At 40.7% G+C, this 14,140-nt stretch overlaps 1 protein-coding gene across 4 annotated transcripts in view; it reads left to right on the top strand.

Annotated features, from left to right (window-relative positions):
• Positions 1-14,140, top strand: part of USP8 (ubiquitin specific peptidase 8) — a 65,731-nt gene that overhangs the window by 1,838 nt on the left and 49,753 nt on the right. Inside the window, exon 2 of one of the 4 annotated variants that reach the window (XM_060174645.1) lies at positions 4,459-4,546. The exons of the other annotated variants lie outside the window; for them this stretch is intronic. The gene's annotated coding sequence lies outside the window, so the exon portion shown is untranslated. The remainder of the gene's footprint in view (positions 1-4,458; positions 4,547-14,140) is intronic. 4 annotated transcript variants of the gene reach the window in all.

Consider the following 14,140-nt stretch of genomic DNA (forward strand, 5'->3'; position numbering starts at 1 on the left):
GCTTCATCACTGCACCACCACCTGGGCCCTTCCCTCACAATTTCTGACTGTTTCTATCCATTAAATAAGTAAAGACAATAATTTTTTAATGGAAAACAAAAAACAAAACTCTTGTCTTTCTTGACAGAAATATGTATCAATTGCACATCTGTTTTGTATGCCTTGAAAAGACAATGCATGGAATTATTAATGTGCACAGCAATGAGTCAAAATGATTGTTTTCCTTCACCGGGGCTGGGACTTTACTGGGACTTTTTGCTGCACTAGTCCACCACTTTTTTTTTTTTTTTTTTTTTTTTACCAGAGCACTGCTCAGCTCTGGCTTATAGTGGTGTGGGGGATTGAACCTGGGACTTGAGAGCCTCAGGCATGAAAGTCTCTTTGCATAACCATTATGCTATACCCCCACCCTCCACCACTTCTGATAGACTTTTTTTCCCCCCGTTGTTCCCCTTATAAAGGGTAAGAGACAGTGAGTGGAAGAGATAGCAAGGGAGACAGCACAGCCCCATTGCTGTACAGCTTCCCCTTTGTGTTCTCCTGTGGAGGCTGGGGCCTCTTCTGGGTCCTTGCCCATGGTAAAGGGTGTGCTTTACGAGGTGAATTGTCTCCCAGGCTTCTATTAAGTAGGACAGTTGGAAAATAAGACCAACAAATACAAATCATTGTGTCATTGTGTGTGTGTATGTGTTAAAAGGTATCAGATTGTGGCAGGGGTAAATAGCATAATGGCTGTGCAAAGAGACTGTCATGCCTGAGGCTCCAAAGTCCCAGGTTCAATCCCCTGCACCACGATAAACCAGAGCTGAGTAGTGCTCTGATAAAATAAAATAATTAAAATTTAAAAGGTATAGGATTATATTTTACCAATAAAGAAAGAGTTATATGCAAAAAAGAAATTAAAATTCTTATGTGTTGTTTTCGCCAGGCTGGCTTCAGGGGCGGGTAACAGACGACCAGGGACTCATGGTTGAGCTGTAGGCAGTATATCTCTTTATTCATGCAGGACGCAGCACAATCTAAGCAGAGCTAAGCTAAACTCAACTAAAATGAACAATGTTGTCTTATATATACTTCCCAAGTAGGGTGTGAACAGGATGTGACACAGAGAGGGTGGAGAGAAAAGTGACTGGCAAAAATCAGGGTGTGACAAGGAGAGGGGGCGGAGCAGGCAAGAATTCTACCACTGAACCACCAATGCCCTGGAGGGAGGGTGGTGCTTTATGTAAATGTAAAAGTGATTTATGTAAATAGACCGCAGCAGTGGTTATGTAAATAGAATACAGTGTTAAGCAAGGGGTATTAAACTAATGAAACAGAAGGGGTTTTTAGAAGCATACCAACACTTATGTGCTTTTAAAAAATTTCTTTATTGGGGAATTAATGTTTTACGTTCAACAGTAAATACAATAGTTTATACATGCATAACATTTCCCAGTTTTCCATATAACAGTACAACCCCCACTAGGTCCCCTGTCATCCTTTTTGGACCTGTATTTTCTCCCCTCCCCCCAGCCCCACCCCAGAGTCTTTTACTTTGGTGCAATACGCCAATTCCAGTTCAGGTTCTGCTTGTGTTTGCTCTTCTGATCTAAGAAATAGAAAATCTATAGAAGTTTTAAAAAGGATTATATTTTAGTCTGTGTTTTTCTAAATGAAAAAAAGAATTTTTTTTTTCCTAAGTGTAACCAGGAAGGATCTGACAGTCATGCCTAAGTTATATTGACTCTGTCCTTTTTGGAAAAAGATTAATTTATTAGAGAGGGAGAGAACACCAAAGCATCACTCTGCACATGGGTTTCTAGGCGTCAGACTTGGGACTTCATTGGCCTAAGTGCCGAATGCCTTGCACTCTGTGTTTTGGGTTAAAAACAGACATCATCATCATCATCATCATCATCATTATTATTATTTTGCATTAAGTATGAGCTGTTAATGCAGTTAGATATAATTAAGGATGGATTTTTAAAAAATATATTGGTTACTTTTCCATTTACCTATAGTTGCTTAACAAATCATTCTAAAGCATGATTTAAAACTAGACTGTCGTTTTTTGTTTTTCTCCATTTACTTGACTGGGGTGGTGGTTTCTCACTTAAGAGTTGTATGCATTTGTAGTCCAGTGAGCAGTGGTTGGAGTCATCTGGGAACTCAGCAGAGCTGGACATCTAAGACGGCTCCTTTGTATGAATATCAGTTGATGTTGGCTGGGAGTTTAGCCTGGAAAGTTAGCTGAAATGCTTGCACGTAGTGTCTTCATGTGGCCTGGACATCACACAATAGGGAGGCTAAGGTCCAAGAGCAACTTACTTTTTCATAATACTGAACTTCTTTGAGATATCAAGAGTGATTAGATACCTAGTGGGGGTTGTGTTGTTATCTGGAAAACTGAGAAATGTTATGCATGTACAAATTATTGTATTTACTGTTGAATGTAAACCATTAATCCTCTAATAAAGGGAAAAATTATAAAAAATGACTTGAGCATACATGTTTTCTATTATAGTGAAATGAAGTTATACACTAGGATACGAATATTTTAATTTTATTTTTTTACTAGAGCACTGCTCAGCTCTGGTTTATGGTAGTTCAGGGGGTTGAACCTGGGACTTAGGAGCCTCAGGCATGAGTCTCTTTGCATAACTGTGCTGTCTACCCCCACCCAATACAAGGCTTTTTGAGCTGGAGAGATGACTTAACCAGGGAGGACATGTACCTGGGGCCCAAGTTCAAGTCCTGGTCCTACATACCTGGGCTATACCACTGGGGGAAGCCTGGTGTTATGGTGTCTCTTAATGAGAAACAAACAAACAAAGTTGACCTGGACGTGGTGAAATAACATATGCAAGAGACCCCTGCCAGAACATTTTTTTTTGTTTGTTTATTTGGTATGAAAGAGAGGCAGAACAATGCTGAGGATTCAATTATGAGCTTCAGGAATGCAAATTGTTTGCTCTACCAATTAAGCTATTTCCTTGGCCTAATAATACTAATTTCAAAACAGATAGTGAATCTTGAAAAGGCTATGGAATCCTGGGGATTTATTTATTTATTTATTTATTTTAATATTCTGCTTATTAATGAGAGGGATAGGAGGAAAGAGAGAACCATCATTCTGGCACATGTGCTGCCAGGGATTGAACTTGGGACCTCATGCTCTAGAGTCCAACATTAGATCCACTGCATCACCTCCCAGACCACTTAATTTTTAATTTATCAATTACAGAATTTTGAGTGATTTCTCATGATTTGGGTAGATTGGAAATAGTACAATTTAAGATGTTGCTTTCAAATAGAAACTGTTTGTCATCTTTGTATTTTTATGTTTTGGACTTGCTGCTAACATGCTTTTATATTTTCCCTTAAGTCCATAGTTCTATCTTGACTGAACATTTTTTTAATATTTATTTATTGTCTACAGTTAACAATATATTTTTAAAGATTTTTAAAAATATTTTATTTATTTATGAGAAAGATAGGAGAGAGGAAGAACCAGACATCACTCTGGCACATGTGCTGCCAGGAATCAAACTCGGGACCTCATGGAGAAACCAGAGAAGTGCAATCTCAGGGAAATCACAGATAAAGAACTCCAAGGAATGTTTATAAAGTGTTCAAAGTTAAAAAAAAAAAAAAAAAGAAAGTAAAGATAACTACTCTAGTTCTGAAAAGTAACTATATCCAAGTATAATGTTAAGAGGTACACTAGGTACACTAGGTTAGATACAAAAATTGTATCTCCTAACAATGTTTCTCTTTTTTTTTTTTGCATTTTTAAAAAAATTATTTATTGGGGGATTAATGTTTTATAGTCACCAGTAAATACAATAGTTTGTAAATGCATAACATTTTTCAGTTTTCCACATAACAATACAACCCCCACTAGGTCCTCTGACCTGTACTCTTCCCACCCCCAACCCAACCCAGAGTCTTTTACTTTGGTGCAGTACACCAGTTTCTCCTTCTTAAGAGGAAAGCTAAGGTGGTCTGGGAAGGTGGCACAGTGGCTAAGGCAATATATTCTTAAGCATGAGGTCCCGAGTTCAATCCCCGGCAGCACATGTACCAGAGTGATGGCTGGTTCTTTCTCTCCTATCTTTCTCATGAATAAATAAATAAATTCTAAAAAAAAAAAAAAAAGAGGAAAGCTATGTACATAATAACAGTAATACAAAAAAAAAAAGTGTGCCCAGGATTATAATGGAGGCACTAACTAACCATGCTAAATGTTAGTTTTATTTTATGTATTTTTTAATTTTATTTATTTATTGGATAGGGATAGACAGAAATGGAGAGAGGAAGGGGGAGATAGTGAGGGAGAGAGACAGAGAGATGTATGCAGCCCTGCTTCACCACCTTTTAGTCCCAGAGGCTTTCTAGTTTTATTCTTTCCCCTTTGGTTCTGCTTTATACTATCCCTACTTGACCCACCTTGAGACACCTTTTTTTCCTGTCTAGAATTGCCTTATTACCTGCTGCAGCAAATCTTAACAGTCTGGATAGGCTATGGACCTTCACATGATAAGACTTCATCCCCTTACCTGGTGTAAGTCATTATTATTACTCAGTGGTTTTCAAGTATTGACTGTATGAAGATTATCAAAGTATATGCTAGGCATGAGACCTGTTAGTGTTAATTCTTTTAGCTTATCAGTTTTTTTTTCTTCTTTAGTTAACAATTTGGTAATGATCTACAAAATTATAATGTCCTACTTTGTGTGCTGTTCACATTGGTTTCCTCTTCTGGAACTCACCTCTTTCTAATTCACATTCTATTCTTATGGCCAGTTTCTGCTTCATAACACTAATAACATGAACATTGTATGCTTATAAGGTTTGAAGATTTTCCCTTCTTTTCTTCTTTCTTCCTCCTCCTCCTTTTTTTTTTTTTTTAATTTACTTAATGGTTACAGAGAAATTGAGAGGGGTGAGGGAGAGAGACAGAGAGACACCTACACTACTGTTTGAAATTTCCCCCTTACAGGTGGGGATTCAGGACTTGAACCCAGGTCCTTATGCATAGTAAGATACGCACTTTACCAGGTGTTCTACCCCCCCCCCAACCCCCCGAGTTATTTTCAGGCCAACTCATAGTAGTCATTTGCTCCATTTATTATACTAAGGGGATGGTGGATATAATGTACTATAGGATTCAAACCAAGAAATGCTATTCAAGAATTGAGACTATCAAGGATGGAAGAAAATAGAACTTAAGGGGAGTCGGGCTGTAGCGCAGCGGGTTAAGCGCAGGTGGCGCAGAGCACAAGGACCGGCATAGGGATCCCGGTTCGAACCCCGGCTCCCCACCTGCAGGGGAGTCGCTTCACAGGCGGTGAAGCAGGTCTGCAGGTGTCTATCTTTCTCTCCTCCTCTCTGTCTTCCCCTCCTCTCTCCATTTCTCTCTGTCCTATCCAACAATGACAACAACAATAATAACTACAACAATAAAACAACAAGGGCAACAAAAGGGAATAAATAAATAAAATAAATATAAAAAAAAAAAAAGAAAATAGAACTTAAGTTGGTCCTGGAAGGAAGAGAGACCTGCATAAAAAATAGGAGAGTGCATTTGGGTATGAAAGGAATTTTGTTTTTTTCAGGCTATTATGAATTTTCCCTTCCTTTTTTTAAAAATTTCTTTATTGGGGAATTAATGTTTTACATTCAACAGTAAATACAGTAGTTTGTACATGTATAACATTTCCCAGTTTTCCATATAATAATACAACCCCCAGTCGGTCCTCTGTCGTCCTTCTTGGATCTGTATTCTCCCCACCCACCCACCCACCCCAGAGTCTTTTACTTTGGTGCCAATTCCATTTCAGGTTCTACCTGTGTTTTCTTTTCTGATCTTGTTTTTCAACTTCTGCCTGAGAGTGAGATCATCCCATATTCATCCTTCTGTTTCTGACTTACTTCACTTAACATGAATTTTTCAAGGTCCATCCAAGATCGGCTGAAAACAGTGAAGTCACCATTTTTTTTTTAATTTTTTTTATTTAAGAAAGGATTAATTAACAAAACCATAGGGTAGGAGGGGTACAACTCCACACAATTCCCACCGCCCAATCTCCATATCCCACCCCCTCCCCAGTAGCTTTCCCATTCTCTATCCCTCTGGGAGCATGGACCCAGGGTCATTGAGGGTTGCAGAAGGTAGAAGGTCTGGCTTCTGTAATTGCTTCCCCGCTGAACATGGGCGTTGACTGGTCGGTCCATACTCCCAGTCTGCCTCTCTCTTTCCCTAGTAGGGTGGGTCCCTGGGGAAGCTGAGCTCCAGGACACATTGGTGGGGTCTTCAATCCAGGGAAGCCTGGCTAGCATCCTGATGGCATCTGGAACCTGGTGACTGAAAAGAGAGTTAACATACAAAGCCAAACAAATTGTTGAGCAATCATGGACCCAAAGCTTGGAATAGTGGAGAAGAAGTGTTAGGGAGGGTACTCACTGCAAACTCTAGTGTACTTCTGCTTTCTTACTTTGGTGCCATACTCCAAACTCAGTCAATTTCTGCTTTGCGTTTCTACTTCTTTTTTTTTTTTTTACATGCATAACATTCCCCAGATTCCCATTTAGCAATACAACCCCCACTATTTCATTCATCATTTTTCATGGACCTGTATTCTCCCCACCCACCCACCCACCCCAGAGTCTTTTACTTTGGTGTAATACTCCAATTCCATTTCAGGTTCGACTTGTGTTTTCTTTTCTAATCTTGTTTTTCAACTTTGGCATGAGAGTGAGATCATCCCGTATTCATCCTTCTGTTTCTGACTTATTTCACTCAACATGGTTTTTTCAAGGTCCATCCAAGATCGGCTAAAAACAGTGAAGTCACCATTTTTTACAGCTGAGTAGTATTCCATTGTGTATATAGACCACAACTTGCTCAGCCACTCATCTGTTGTTGGACACCTGGGTTGCTTCCAGGTTTTGGCTATTACAAATTGTGCTGCCAAGAACATATGTGTACACAGATCTTTTTGGATGGATATGTTGGGTTCCTTAGGATATATCCCCAGGAGAGGAATTGCAGGATCATAGGGTAGGCCCATTTCTAGCCTTCTGAGAGTTCTCCAGACTGTTCTTTACAGAAATTGGACCAATTTACATTCCCACCAGCAGTGCAGGAGGGTTCCTTTGACCCCTCACGCTCTCCCAGCATTTGCTGCTATTACCTTTTCTGATGTATGACATTTTCACAGGAGTGAAGTGGTATCTCATTGTTGTCTTTATTTGCATTTCTCTGACAATTAGAGACTTGGAGCATTTTTTCATGTGTTTCTCAGCCTTTTGGATCTCCTCTGTGGTGAATATTCTGTCCATGTCCTCCCCCCATTTTTGGATGGGGTTATTTGTTGTCTTGTTGTTGAGTCTGGCAAGCTCTTTATATATGTTGGTTATTAAACTCTTGTCTGATGTATGGCCTGTAAAGATCTTCTCCCATTCTGTGAGGGGTCTCTTGGTTTGGGTAGTGGTTTCTTTTGCTGTGAAGAAGCTTTTTAATTTGATGTAGTCCCATAGGTTTATACTTGCCTTAGTCTTCTTTGTAATTGGATCCGTTTCGTTGAAGATGTCTTTAAAATTTATGCGTCACATCAGAACTTCTTTCAGGGCAGGCTTGGTGATAGTGGATTCCTTCAGCTGTTGCTTGTTGAGAAGGTTTTGATGCCTCCTTCTAGTCTGAATGACAGTCTAGCAGCATATAGTATTCTTGGTTGACTCGATATATATCTTGCCATTCTTTTCTAGCCTCTAGTGTTTGTGTGGAGAAGTCTGCTGCTAATCTTATGGGTTTTCCTCTGTAGGGGACTCTTTGTTTTTCTTTTGCAGCCTTCAGGATCCTTTCTTTGTCTTTATTCCTTTCCATTCTAAGTATGATGTGTCTTGGTGTCTTTAAGTTTGGGTTAATTCTGTTTGGGACCCTCTGGGCTTCTTGAATCTTTATGTCTTTGATGTTGTCTAGACTAGAGAAATTTTCAGCTATTATGACCTGAAGAATGCTTTCTTTCTCTTCCTTTCTTTCTTCCTCTGGTAAGCCAATAATGCGTATATTGTTTCTTTTGAAGTCATCCCATAGGACTCTGTTGTTGTTTTCAGTATCTCTTAATCTCTTCTTGAGATCTCTTACTTCTTTTTTAGTTGTCTCTAATTCATCCTCAATCTTGCTAATTCTGTCTTCAGCCTCATTGATTCTATTCTCTCCGCCCTCTACTGTTTTCTGGGGTTCATCTATTTTGTTACCCTGTTCTGATACTGTTTTAGCTTGTTCTGCTAGTTGTGCTCTTAGCTCAGCGATTTCAGCTTTCAGCTCTCTAATAACTTTGAGATAATTAGTGTTTTCTTCCAGAGTTTCATTTGTTGTTCCTGTATTTCTGATTATAATTTTTTCAAATTCTTTACTCACTCCTGTGATTATTTCCTTAGCTAGTGTTTGGATGTTATTTTGTGCTTCACCCTTTGGGGGGCTTTTAGCTGGACTCTCGTCCTGGTTCATTTCCAATATTTCCTCTTGCTGGTTTAACCATTTTATATATTATGTTGAGTTGCCTCTCTCAGTACTTTTCAAATTACTGATCACTATTGCCTGGATTGACTTGTGTCTCAGTAAGGTAATTAAAGTGTTCTCAGTTGTGGAAGTTAACAGTTGATTCAATAGTATTTTAATCCCTGAGTTGGAGCTCAGTGGCTTAAAAGCCTCTATTTTTTCTTTTTCTTCCCTGTAGGTTATGGGAGCCTGAGGGCTTTTAAACTACAAGTAGGCCTCTTAGCTTAATCACTGATTCCTGACCAAGAGATAAAGCAGGGTGTGGCAGAGATAATCCAGTGGTTATGCAAAGAGACTTTCACCGCCCCACTGCTATGCCACTGAGGTATAGGTCTTCTCCTGAGTTTCCTGGTTAGATCTCTGTCCTTGGTTGTCCCTCCCTGCCATTGCTTCAGATTCTGAGGGCAGTAGCAATGGAGACCTAGAGTTGTACTTGGTGAGTCCGGGGAGTCCTCTCCTCCCTTCAGCTGTCCCCTTGTTGGTGGAACAGACTGGAGGTGGTGTCTCAACTGATAGACTGCCAGACTGTTACCAGCCACTTAATCTCTCCCAGGCTCCTCTCTGTTACCAGCCACACGTGTTTGCACTCACCAGTGATTTGGTGGGTTCCTGAAGTCGTTCTAGTCCTGTCTTGTTTAGGTCCCAGGTGGTCTCCTTTGGTATTCCTAGTTGATCTGGGAGAGGAGGGGAGGGGAGAGGAGAGAAAGAGATCTGCTGATGCGCGTAGCCCCGCCTCCGGAAGTTCTTTTTCAAATTTTCCCTTCCTTTTGACTTTACAGAGATTTGTCTCATAGTGATACAGAGTGCAACATTTCATTATTGCCTTATTACTTAATGACACTTTGGTCACCTGAGATAGCTGTGATCAAGTACTGTAGATTCCTAGAGCAGAATTACACAATGTAGCAGTCTATTTGCTGCAGTCCTTGTTACAAACTTAGTTTGTACTATAATAAGCTTTCTTCCTGAGAAAGTCTTGGTACTATAAAATAATCAGTGTACTCAGTTGATTTTACATTCTGTCCGCAGCATCTTATTTCCTTATTGCTGGCCAGTTCTGCAACAGCACTGATCTTTGGACCAAACTTTGAAGTAGCTTGGCACTTTTGTCATTGTTACCCATGAGAAGAAATACATTTTACATGTCCACCGAGTCGGTTTTAGTATATGTATGTGTATGTATGCATGCATGTATGTATTGGGTTGTCGGAAGAGCCACGGCACATTTTCTATAGAAAAACACTTCATGACTTTTCTTACAGCCCAAAATTTTGGTCACGGGGCTTTGCTGCTCTGGGCTGACTTTTTTGGATAAGAAGGGAGAGAGGGAGGTAGACACACCACAAGCAATGAAGTTTCCTCCAGTTCTATGGAGGTCAGGCTTATACCTGGGTGATTTGAATTTATTTATTTATTATTGGATAGAAACAGATATTGTGATCCCGGAGGTGGCACAATGGGTAAAGCACTGAACTCTTAATCATGAGGTCCTGAGTTCAACCCCCGGCAGCACATGTACCGGTGTGATGTCTAGTTCTTTTTCTCTCTCCTCCTATCGTTCTCATTAATAAATAAAATATTTAAAAAAGAAACATATTGAGGGGAGGGGGAGATAGCGATGGAGAGAGACAGAGAGACACCTGCAGCCCGGCTTCACCACTTGTGAAGCTTTCCCTCTGCAGGTGGGGACCAGAGGCTTGAACCTGCCTGGGTCCTTGCACATTGTAATGTAAGCGCTTAACCAGGTGTGCCACCACCTGTCCCCCTGGTGATTCACCTGGCAAAGTGAGGCATTGTACAGGAGAGCTATTTTCCCGATCCCAGCCAGTGTTTTCTATGTGCTTACACACACACACACACACACACCCCTCTAAAATAAAGGTTTCTTGAAACAGTATGTAACCTTATTGTGTGTGATGTCCTCTGATAGTTTCCTGCATCTTTAGTTCATTAAAATACTGGTTTTGACCTTGTAAATGGTCTTCTGAATTTTAAAACGACTGTTTTCAAGCATTTAATACAGTGCTAGACATATAGCAGATGCCCAGGAAAGACAGAAGTTTTGAGTAGTGACTCATTCTGTTTTCTTTCTTTCTTTTTCTGTCACTGGGGTGGGGAGAGGGGATTCCACCACTGGGCTGACTTTTTTTTTTTTTAATTTTTTTATATTTATTTTATTTATTTATTCCCTTTTGTTGCCCTTGTTATTTTATTGTTGTAGTTATTATTGTTGTTGTTGGATAGGACAGAGAGAAATGGAGAGAGGGAGGGAAAGACAGAGAGGGGGAGAGAAAGACAGACACCTGCAGACCTGCTTCACCGCCTGTGAAGCGACTCCCCTGCAGGTGGGGAACCGGGGTTCAAACCGGGATCCTTATGCCGGTCCTTGTGCTTTGTGCCACCTGCGCTTAACCCGCTGCACTACAGCCTGACTCCCTGGGCTGACTTTTTAAAAATTTTTATTTATTGTCTTGGAGGTGTCGCAGTGGCTAAGGCACTGGACTCTCAAGCACGAGGTCCTGAGTTCACTCCCCAGCAGCACATGTACCAGAGTGATGTCTGGTTATTTCTCTCCTCCTATCTTTCTTATAAATAAATAAGTAAAATCTTTTTAAAAATTTTATTTATTTATTGTTTATTTATTTTATTTTTATTATCTTTACCAGAACACTGCTCAGCTCTGGCTCATGGTAGTGCCGGGGATTGAACCTGGGACTTTGGAGCCTCAGGCACAATAGTCTCTTTGCATACCATTATGCTATGTACCCTCCACCCTGGGCTGACTTTTAAAGTTCTTTCTTTCACATAGAGACATACAGACTTGGAGAGAGGGAAAGATGCCACAACACTGCTCTACCATCTGCGGAGCTTCAGTTGAGCCTGTTGAAAAATGTTTATATATTCTGTAAGAAAGAGAAGCCGGCAGATGGACCAGAATGTTGCTTTGGCCATGTGCAGTGCCAGAGTCAATGCCAGGGCCTCACCCACACAAAATTCTGAGTCACAAGCTTTCTTAATGAGTTAGGGTTGTTTTAAAACATTTTATCAGTTGTTGTCGGTGGTGGTTTAGCTAAAATGAGCACAGAGTAGATTATATGAGATTTCACCTTGTTGTTTTATTGTTGTTGTTGGATAGGACAGAGAAATGGAGAGAGATGGGGAAGATAGGGAGAAAGACACAGACACCTGCAGACCTGCTTCACTGCCTGTGGGGAGTGCAGGTGGGGAGCCGGGGGTTCGAACCGCATTGTTGTTATTATTGTTGGATAGGACAGATTGAAACTAAGAGAGCAGAGGAAGACAGAGAAAGATAGCCCCCCCCCCCCCCCCGCAGATGGGGAGCCAGGGGCTTGAACCAAGATCCTTAAGCAAGTCCTTGCGCTTCGCACCTTGTGCATTTAACCCACTGTACTACTTGCTCAGCCCCCAATAAGGTTGCTTCTTATTCCTGCTATTCTCAGAAATCAAGTAAGAACAGAAAAAGAAACTTTTCAAATTACAGTCTCTCTGTAGAAATCCTCACTAAGAGCTTTGACACCCTGGCAATGGTATCCCTAGAATTCCCCTTCTGGTGTCTAACCTTTTGCCGAGCCCTGTCATCCTACCCTTGCAGTGTTCTTGAATCTGCCTCCTCCATTGTATCTCTAACGTCCTGCTTCTGACCTTCGTCCTCTTTCCCTGGGATCATCAGTGTGGTAGATAATGAGCGCCGTCTTCTCCAGTTTTTCAAAGCCTGCTTGGTGCTGTTGTCAGTCTGGACAACATAACTCCCTTCTTAGAGCCTTGCTGTGTCCGTGTCCGTTACGTTTAGAAGACAGACATTTCCATATGATGTTCCTTACAGTTTTTAAGGCTTTATAGTCTTGTCCTTCCTTATCATTCTCTTATGCTAGTTTCTCACCCCACCAAGATATACAGAAATGCTCTCTCCCATAAAGGTGAAAATTCTGCTGGTCATTCTTTGTTTTTCTTTTCTCTTTTTAAAATAGTTTTATTAAGGAAATAATGATTCACAAGGCAATGGTCATATGACTACAATTTCTTTTCTTTCTTAACTTTCCTTTCTGTGTGCTCTTTGCAACCCTTCCTAGCTTGATATCCTGCTAAGTCATATCACTCCTGCTTACAACTTTCTCTTTCACATTCGTTTTTTCAGTTTTGGGAGAAAACAGATCACATGTTGCCTCTGAGTTCCTAGAATAAAGTACCTGCTATATAGCATAATCTGTGAATATTTAAATTGAATTTAACTTTACAGTGAACAGTGGCATACAATTTTAATACCCTGAAAGAATAAATAATTTCTCTCTTTTTAGTCTAAAGATCTAGGCACTAAAGGTAATCATAAAAACAATTTCTTTTTTTATTTTTTATATTTATTTATTGATTTTCCCTTTTGTTGCCCTTGTTTTTTTATTGTTGTAGTTATTATTGCTGTTGTTGTCATCGTTGTTGGACAGGACAGAGAGAAATGGAGAGAGGAGGGGAAGACAGAGATGGGGAGAGAAAGATAGATACCTGCAGACTTGCTTCACCGCCTTTGAAGTGACTCCCCAGCAGGTGGGGAGCTGGGGGCTCTAACCCGGATCCTTACACCGGGTCATTGCGCTTCACGCCATGTGTGCTTAATCCGCTGCGCTACCGCCCGACTCCCATAAAAATCATTTCTACTCAGAACATATTGTAGAATTTTATTTCCAAAGATTCAAATCAATAACTTTCTTTTTGCCAGGAGCCTTTAGTCATGGATCAGCAAAACAGTTTTTTTATTGGGGCCGGGTAGTGGCGCACCAGGTTGAGCTCACATGTTACAGTGCACAAGGACCCAGGTTCGAGCCCCCGGTCGCTACCTGCAGGGGGAAAGCTTCACGAGTGGTGAAGCAGGGCTGCAGGTGTCTCTCTGTCTCTTTCCCTCTCTGTCACCCCCTTCCCTCGCCATTTCCCTTTGGAGCCTCAGGCATGAAAGTCTGTTTGCATAACCATTATACTATCTCCCCTGCCCAAATTAATACATTGCTAACACTTTTATTTTAATGAGATAGACAGACACAGAGAGACTGGCCAGAGCACTGCTCAGTCCTGACTTAGCTTTTTTCTTTTTAAAAATTTATTTTATATCACATGATAGAGATATGAAGAGAGCAGGGAAAAGGAGAGGTCAGAGTAGCAATCTGGTGTATGAGATTGCCGGGGGATTGAACCCTGGGCCCTGAGCATGTTGCTCTACCTGTTGTACCAGCTCCCTGGCCTCTGTTTACCATTGTCTCTCTAGCCTTTACGTCATTTATATTTTTAGGCAGTATATTGTTTAGTTTGTTAAGCATTATATAAATGGTTGCATGTGTTCCTGATTTTTCACTCAGTGTTGGGGATAGGCTGGAAATGGGGAGATGGCAGGTGTGTGTTTCTCCTGGGCGGTCGGGGTGATACCTTTGATATCTTGGTATCTTTAGTGTATAAAATAGTATCATGTTGTGGCCAGCAAGATGGCTCACTTTGTGTACTTCTTTTGTTATGCACTCAGCCCAGGTTGAAGCTGGCCCCCCACCTACTGAAGGAAACTTCACTTTCTTTGTTTCTTTATCTCTATTT

This window comes from Erinaceus europaeus, chromosome 16, assembly GCF_950295315.1.
Source record: "Erinaceus europaeus chromosome 16, mEriEur2.1, whole genome shotgun sequence".
NCBI classification, from domain to species: domain Eukaryota; kingdom Metazoa; phylum Chordata; class Mammalia; order Eulipotyphla; family Erinaceidae; genus Erinaceus; species Erinaceus europaeus.